The sequence below is a fragment of the Macadamia integrifolia genome, unplaced genomic scaffold, assembly GCF_013358625.1.
Source record: "Macadamia integrifolia cultivar HAES 741 unplaced genomic scaffold, SCU_Mint_v3 scaffold807, whole genome shotgun sequence".
In the NCBI taxonomy this organism is placed as follows: Eukaryota; Viridiplantae; Streptophyta; class Magnoliopsida; order Proteales; family Proteaceae; genus Macadamia; species Macadamia integrifolia.
This window is the reverse complement of record NW_024870541.1, coordinates 233,524-243,112: the sequence shown is the minus strand read 5'-3', so window position 1 is coordinate 243,112 and position 9,589 is coordinate 233,524.

Genomic DNA, 9,589 nt, shown 5'->3' with positions numbered 1-9,589 from the left:
TTATTATTATTATTATTATTATTATTTATTATTATTATTATTATTATTATTATTATTATTATTATTATTATTATTATTATTATTATTATTATTATTATTATTATTATATTTTTTTATATCCAATTCTCCATATACTTGGGATTACTTTGTCAGTAGGTCAAATTATTTCAACACCATTCACCAGTAAAAAAAATAAAACTATTTAAAGTGAATAAATTAGGGATTATAATTCTTAAATTATCTAAATTTATTGCAAATAAGATAAGCGATACGGATTATAACTGCAATAAGAAAAATAAATACCATAGAAATTACACCAACCAAGGAAAATAAAAACTTTAATTTCTGTAAATATTAATGGAATGAGTTACACTGTGCAAGTGATTAAGCATTAACATCTAATTTAAGGGTTTACAAAAACATCTAATTAGAGGACAACTGAGCCTCTATGTTAAAATTTAACCAACACCATTAGCTAGGAAACCAATCAGAATTCTTAGTCATCACAATTGGATGGCCTCAACAATCTGATCGGCATCTAGGACATTTGATGGCTAATACCACCATAATTATGGTCAAGAAGTCTCCATGCTTGGAAGGTTAGGATCTTCTAACCTCTCTCTTTGATATTATGGTGCAATTAAGGGCTTTAATAAAAAATAAAAAAAAAATGGTTATAAAAGCTATAGTAGAAGGCTAACAGAAGTCAAAGAAGAAGATTAAAAGCAGGGTTGTTTTCATTTGTTCTTTGCTTCTCTCTCTTTACACCATAACTGTGCACTGTAAACATCAACCAGGGAGAGAATCTCATGGTCCTCATCACAAGGGTTCAGCAAAGGAAGAGAATATAACCCATCTTCATTTCTATCTACATGACATCTTTGATGGGGTGAAACCAAGCGCAATCTTGGTTGCACAAGCCAATAGAACCACCAACCAAGGCACCTCCTCCCCGGTGCCATTCGGAAATATTTATGTCGTCGAAAATCCTTTAACGGAAGGCCCGGAGATCAGTTCACCGGCGGTAGGTAATGCACAGGGTCTCTATGTGTCTTCTGGTAGAGATAAATTGTCATTAGTGATTTACATGGACTGTGGTTTCACAAGTGGACCATATAAAGGGAGTACAATTAGTGTGTTTTCTAGGATCCAAGATAATACGGGTTTAGTGTGTTTTCTAGGATCCAAGATAATAATGGTGTGAAGGAAGTGGCTGTGGTTGGTGGGACAGGTGAGTTTCAAATGGCTAGAGGATATGCTTTACTTACAGTGCATACCTTGGATGTTAATACTGGTAATGCCATTGTTGAGTATAATGTGACTTTGTTGCACCAAAAGATTTAAGGGTTAGGGAGGGAATAAGGCATTTATGGACAGGGAACTGTTTGGTTATTTTTGACGTTTTGAGTTTTTCATGTTGTTTTGTGTTTCAACTTTCTGTTTCTCTTGGATGATAATATTAATAATACTCCCTATATGATATGTTAGTGTATCATAACCATCTCTCTCTCTCTCCTTTTACATATTGGGCCTCAATGCCACGCCCAAATTATCTAATCCTGGCATTGCATTATTTTAAAGGAAAAAATAATGCCCAGACATGCATGTAAAATTATCACTCGCTCTTAGTGAAATATAAAATTCCATACATGTTGATGCTCTTGTGCAGGCTTTCATTCACTCTCATGTTGGTACAAGGGCAACACGACGAGACAGCAATCTTTTGCCCTATTTCACTCTTTGTTCTTTTCGGAGCAATAAATATGAATTGAATTTTTTATTTCACAGAAAATGAAGTGATAATTTTACGTGCACAGGATTGGGAGCCACATGATGATGCAGTTTTTTTTTTCATTAAAATATTAAGCCCAAACTTGGGCCATTTATATTAGGAGTCTTGGCCCAAACTAGCACAACCTCGTCCCCATGCCAGAAAGTTTTTTATGTAACGATTGGCAATCCACCAAGTGTCCTGCTTAAGAGTGCAATCTTTGATCTTAATTGTTTATTAGTATTATCATTAAAATTAAAGCTCCAGCCAGACTGGTAGAATTGTCACATGTGAAAGCTACACTCACTATAGCAGATAATTTAAAACTTTGATTGCAAGAGTAGAATGAAAACTTTGCCGTTCTCAACCCTAATTCAGTAGAAATGAAAACCCAAAATGATGCAAAAAAGGAACGAAAATTGTAATAAAAAAGTTACACATTGTAAGGATTTATGTCCACTATAAGATGAGATTTACTTTAGTATTTCAGTATCAATGCAGAATAGGGTTATAACTGCTCCTCATGCCTTTCTTAGATACAGAAAATACCTAGTTACAATTCATAGCGAACATATATATGTACAATTTTACCAAAATATCTATATAACCCTAAAATCTCTTGTGTGGTGAATGACACCCTTGAATTCCCGCATGAACCTGTTTTTTCCATCTTGGCCCCAATAACAAAGATAGCACTGAAGTTGGGCCGGTTCCTCCTTGGACCCAATGTCTTTTTAATTGTCCTTCAAAATCAGCCCGCAAACTAGTGGGACGGGAATACCAGACATCATACCCCCACCATGGTTCTAGAACTTGGATCGGAGTGGTTAGTACCGGGGAATTGGAACAGTATTGGCCTTGACCGATTCCTAATCTTGACCTTTCCGATCCCAATACATATGTATGGTCCAAGGGTAAAATTATAATAAAAATTGAATTTTAAAAAAAATAAAAATATATACCTGTCCAATACCATCTGATTCAGGCCTATTTGAATTGATATCAAAATAGTATAGGCCTTAATCGATTCAGTGACTGTTCCCAAGTTTTAGAACCTTGCCCCCAACAGATCCCAGGTTGACTCAGGTCAATCATTTTCCTTCTATTTTTTGGGTTGGGGAGAGGAGTATTGGATCCATTGATGCCTCCATCAATATTGATCTAGACTGACTTGGCCAACTTACCCCGTTTATTCCCAATAATTAAAATTAAACCATGCTTGTATTAAAGATCCAAAGACTCATGAAATAGATACTTCAGGAAAATACAGAACTTACATATGAAAACCGGCAAGGATCTATGACATCTTCACAGTCATTCTTCTAGAGCAACATACGGTTTATTTTCCCAATAAGGCTCATCAGGGGAATGATATGTGTTGTAATTTTTCTACTATTAAGGAATGGTTGAATTGCAGTTACAAGCACCAGATGGTATCTCCACCAATCTCGGGACCAAAAGTACTTCTGTTAATATGTGTAGGGCATGGTTTTAAAACTTGGATCAGATTGGTCAGTATCGGACATATTGAAATGATATCGGCCTGAATCGAGCCCAGATGATCATTCCGATCCCAATACATATGTATAGTCAAGGGTAAAATTGTAATAAAAACTGATCTTTAAAAAAAAAAAAAAAACAGGAAGAAGAAGAATAGACCTGATTGATACAATCTTATCTAACCCTGATAAATATTGGAATGGTATCGGCTGTGATCGATACCATGATCGTCCCTAAGTTTTAGAACCTTAGTGTGGGGTGGATCATGAAGATAATACCATCAATGTACGGTGATTATAACATACCTTGGGATGTGACATACTATTTTTTAGGGCAAGGGTTCTCTGAACCTAAAGTTTACTCCACACTTAGATGCATTTATTATTATTTTTTTATAAAAAAAATTCAATGTCTCTAACAATACAGGAGAAACTTTTCTCCTTTTAATTATTGATGGAAGCATTTGTAGAAGGAGAAAGAGGGATTATGGTTTCGTTATTTTTTATCCTAATAACAGCTTTCTTGTTTGTGCAGGAGGTAGAGAGAGGGTCAGAGGGATGTTGTCAGAACTTATGAGTTATAATGAAGTAACTAGTGACTATCTATGTAAAAGAATTTTCTTATTAATAACTCTCCAAGTGTCTAATAATTTGCAATCTTATTTTTTTTCTCTTTTAATATTACGCAATTTTTTTCGATGAAAGTAAATATTGTCAATTCACATACGTACTCAATATATATGCATAATGACATGACACAATTTGATGCCATAATGATATTATTTCTGAAAATCTTTTTTTTGTCCCCAACTTAAAAACTTTTAGGAATAATACCAAGGGCGATTGGATGAAGGTATCAAATTCAAAGTCATTCAAACACACCCATAAATAAAAGTCTAATATGACTTCTTCATTTTTTAGGTAGAAATTGAAATATGACTTCATTGCATGAAAGCCTATGCAATCACATACTTGTAGGTATGTATGTTATTGAATTGGAATCTTTCAAAATGTTAAGAAAAATGGTAGGTTAAATAATGTTATGTCACCAACTGTGACATCCCTACAGGGCAAAAGGTGCACAAGAATTGCCCTCCAAGATAAGCAACCTCACAAACACCTTTAGCAGAAAAATATAGGAGATTAGATGTAAAGAGACATAAACAAGGAAGATAAAGTAGGAAAATTAAAAGATTACTTTATTAAGAAGCTATTACATCATTGGCCTAATAAGGAAGTCATGACCATTGTTAGTTAAAACGGGAACGACAAAAAAACAGAGACGTATGGTACGGGTTTTAAACAGATAAAAATGATAAACGGTACGGTAAACAAAAAGGAAACGTCAAACGGATGAAAACGAATGGTACGGGTATTAAATGTGTAGTTTTCAAAAAAACGAAACTAAAAATACAACAGTATACTCATGTAATTTGAGAGATTATTACCTGTATACCTGCATCTAACATTCTAAACTACATCAACATCAAACATTCATGCATTTATCATCCAAAATATAACATCCAATGTAAATTCCAAATTAAAACTTAATACACCATATTAAAAAAGATATGTCTAAAATAAATTAAAAAAAAAAAATCTATCCATATCATCCAAGATGTCTAAAGAACTCAGTATCATTATAACAGGTCCAAAGATCAATGATAAAAAAAAAAAAAAAAAAAGATCAATGAGGAGGCATTAAACTATATGAAGTAGATCCTCCATCAGCTCCAGTGTCAGAAGGTAGAGAAGAAGGATGACCATAACATGTCAAAAATTGAGTTCCAGCTAAATTGGAATATACAAAGGACTGAAATTCTGCAACTCATAATAGACAAAACAGAAAACCACAGGACAGTAAACATAAAGGAAACCTGCAAAACATCAAGTGAGTGATACTAGCAATAATAAGACAGGAAGTAAACACAAAAGCACAGGTCAGAATTCACCCATGGTAGGCCATGGTTGGAGATATAAGCTAGATGGAATTTCTTTTGAACAGTGAAGGAAGAAGAAGAAGAAGAAGAAGAAGAAGAGGATATCACCAATAGGTATCACTACCTATGGCTTGCGGTTGGGCATCACCACTCTCCCTCCAATCCTTCACCTTGGTTGCCACTTACTTCACCACAAGGGCTGTGACTGATTCACCACAGTGCACACACTCAAATAGAGCATAGTTTTCTCAAACATGAAATCTGGGCTAGTGTATCCTTTGATCTTTATTTATAATAATCAGTGAAGTGATTATAAGGATGGAAACTCTCCTTGATACTTGACTGCCAAGCAAACGCTAAAAAGGAATCCTTCTGGAAACGATCCTTAGCTATTACAAGGAAAATAAGAAGCAAATAAAACCGAAACTAGGATGGAGTCCTTCTAGAAAATAACAAAATTAGAAACTTCTTTTTAATATCCATCTTAACCACTAACTAACTTATCACATGGAATTAGAAACTAAAAAAAAATAGAAACTAGTTACTTGCACCATGATATGATTTGATTTTTCCTCAATCAACCTAAGGGCACACTTTGCTTGCCAAAAAAGAAAAAAGAAATTTAGAAATGGTCATGATTCATGAACAAAATCACCCTCAAAGACACTACCTGAAACAAATGTATCCACAATTCCACATGCATAAAAGCCATGGTAAATGGTCTAAGAATTCCATTATCTATTTGGAAATATATGGCTACATTGTTGGCAGTTTTGAAGAACACATTTTGGAATAATTATCTAGTCAAGCCATTTTGGAATAAGTTCTCCCTGTTAAAGCTTATTTGGAATAAGATCTCTCTGTTAAAGCTTATAGGTAGATTATTGTTAAAGGGTTGCCTCTTCCTTTTCTGTTATTACAGTCAATTTATCCCAATAGTTGATAGATGAAAGTATCATTGTGCTCATCTTAAAAATATGAACATCTAAAGAAAACCAAGAGGAAGAAGAATAAAAACACACACACACACACACACACACACACACACACACACACACACACATACACACAAATTTTAGATGGCGACTGGCGAGAGCTATTTTGAAATCTGAAATTGATTTTTAACCTTTTTTCGCTGCGCCGTCGGCCTCTGTCGATTGCTACTCACTTCGACCTACTACTATCTAAATTACAGAGTCCGCTATTTTGAGACTGCTGTCAACGGCCTGCTAGTAGCCTACTGTCTGATTTCTAACCAGCTACAATGCGGTGAGGACTGAGAAGGAGGTAGAAGAAGAGGGTTTCCTTCGATCGGCTGTTGTCGATGCCCGACGACCTGCTACTGCTACTGCCGCCGTCTTCTTCGATCAACTTGCGAGTCTTGCGACTTGCGACTTGTGGGTTGTCTCTTCTTCTCTTTTCTCTTATTCTAAGGACCGAGAGAAGAAGCGTTAGGAGGAATGGAGTGTAAGACTGAAGACTCGGAATCTTTGATTTCTTCGATTGACCAACCGAGAAGAAGTGTTAAGAGGAAATGAGGAATAAGAGGATTACGGAAAAAACCCTATCGAATGGGTTTTGATGTTTTGTTTTGTTTTGGTTTTTTTTTTAATCTGTTTTGGTTTTTTGTTTTTTTTTTTTTTTTTTTTTTTTTTTTAGTATGATAAAATTCTTATTTTACCCTTAAAAAATGCATACTTGTTTTAATTTAAACGTTTTGTTCGGCCGTTCTCGTTTTTTCCCACATTGCCTAGATAGGCATACGGAAAAACACATTTTAAACGGTTGCAAATAGCAACCACGTTTTAAACGCTTTTAAAACGTGTTTTAACTAACAGTGGTCATGACCTCATTCTCTCAAGAGAAAAATTGTAAGAACCTTTTTTTTTTTTTTTTCATTCAAGTATACTTTTCATTCAAGATAATCCCCATTAAATAGGATTACAAGTAATTTCAACTCCCCCTCATCCACGTACAAAAATTCCCACATAATATATAACTCCTCTATAACTAAAGTATAACCACACACTAACTATTGAGAAATCATAAAATAACTGCCAACACACTACACCCTATTACCATGAAAGGAACACGCTACATCTATGCCACTTCATGCCAACCCTTGAAAGACCCACAAAATCTTGTACGTAACAAGGAAATTAAGTATAAAATGAGAAAATCGTTGTGAAAACATGAATAACCATGTTCTGTGAATCGGGCTCCAAATAGAATAGCTTCAAAACTCCTCCAGTGATTTGCATTAGCTTAATGGGCCTTTTCGAACACAAGGTGACTATTTTGAAACAAAGCAAGGAAGAACATGGAGAAAGGGACAACAAAAGTAAGTCTCGCTACTCTCTCTTTCTCTCTGTGATTTGTTTGTTTTGACTTACACCCTTTTTGGGTATGGGGTAACCTAGGAAAATACACTTATTGGACTTAGGAGATAGCTTTTAGAAGATAAGTGTAAGTTATGAACGAATCATACACACCCAAAAACACATGAATGTAAACCAGAGGTAGGTAAGTACAAAAAAAAAAAAAAAAAAAATGGGGACTTATTGTCAAGAACAGAAGATGGCATACGAATTTATTAAATAACATACAGTTAATACTCCATCATATAATTTTTTTTGGGTACATGCATATGTAACACGATAGCATGTGCAACCTCTAAAAGATTTTTATTTTCTGTTTTTCCACTCCATTTTGTTGTGGGGTGTAGGAACAGCTGGTATAATGAATCATACCACGGGTAGCACGAAATGTAGAAATCTCATTTTGAACATATTCCAATGCATTATCAGAATAAAAAACATTAATTGAATTGTCAAATTTGAGTCTTTATTTTATTATAAAATTTTAGAAAACTGACAAAAACTCTGAACAATCCTTCAAGAGGTACAACCATGTGAGATGGGAATGGCATTTAAAAAATAACAAAATATAGAAAATCATTCTTATTCCTGACCTGACAAGGACCCCAAATGTCCGATATACTATGAGTCACAGACCGGGAAGGAAAAGACACACGATGTTGTTTTCCTAACTCATAGGCTTCACATTGTAACCTAGACACAAACTTTGAGAAGGAAATAAAAATTTTAACCTAGATAACGACATATGACCTAAACGGAAATGCCACTTGAAGGTAGTCACACCACTAATAAAATGACCAAAAATAGAAGTAACAACATTGTAGTTGAAGTAGAACAATCTGTCCTTTTCATGAGCTCTGTCAATCATCTTCCTTGTGTTAAGATCCTAAAAAATGCAATGAATAGGAAAAAATGTCACAAACCAGTTTAATGCTTTAGTAAGTTGACTAACAGAAAGAAGACTAATGGAAATTGAGGGGCATGTAGTATGAATGAAAGATTAGGAAAAGGGTTGGAGAGACAGTACCGTAACTAGAACTACTGTAGATGACCCATTATCAAGTATTTAGATGAGAAATGATTTTTTTTTTTGTAAAGGATGTGAACAAAAAGACTTACCAGTCATATGAGCAAAGGAGCCGGAGTCAATAATCTAGGGAGCAGAAGTAGTGGTAAAGAAGGCAAGTGCACCTGCGTGATAGCAAAAGATGAAGGCTTGGAAGATATAACACTAGATGCCTCAAGGTAGGGGTGTCAACCGGTCACGCAGAGTCGACTAGGCCTGAACACTTGATAACCTTGCATCGTGAACACCAAACGGGCCTAGCTTTGGGGGGCATGGTATGGTTTATAATCAGGTCAGTCGGTGTCGGGCTTTAATCGAACTACCTTAAACGGGTCTTAATTGAGCTACGGACCTATTTAAATCTAAACAGGCTCTAAATGTGCATACCTTAAAATTATTTTCTTAAGTGGGTTGAAGGCCTATAATTATTCAATTTGAATATTAAATCACAATAGTTTTATATAAAAAATAATCATACTAGATGGTGACCCAAATATTTAATAAAGAAGAGAAATAATATGAGATTATGATTGTTTTTAATAAAGGGGGTCCAGCTAGGTCGGGCTATATTGAGTTGGTTCAAGTCAAGCCTCTAATCGCCCGGCGGGCTAGCTCTTTGCACCGTGAATGCCTGTTTAATAAATGTGTCGGGCTTAATTGAGCCGGTCTAGGTAGGGCCATAAACGTGCTGGGCTCGATCGGGCCAATCGGTGCTGGCTTAGAATTGACACCCCTACCTCAAGGAATCTATAACCGCCATAATATCTGAGTAATATCATCACGAGAAGTAGCAGTAGAGGAACTGCCACCTATGAAAGGTTCTGGTGTAGAGCCACCAACTGATACTTTATCACTACCACCATCAAACACTACATGATTGGCCAATTGAGTGGCTCATTGTAACTTGTCATGCTTGCGACAACAAGTATCAATTG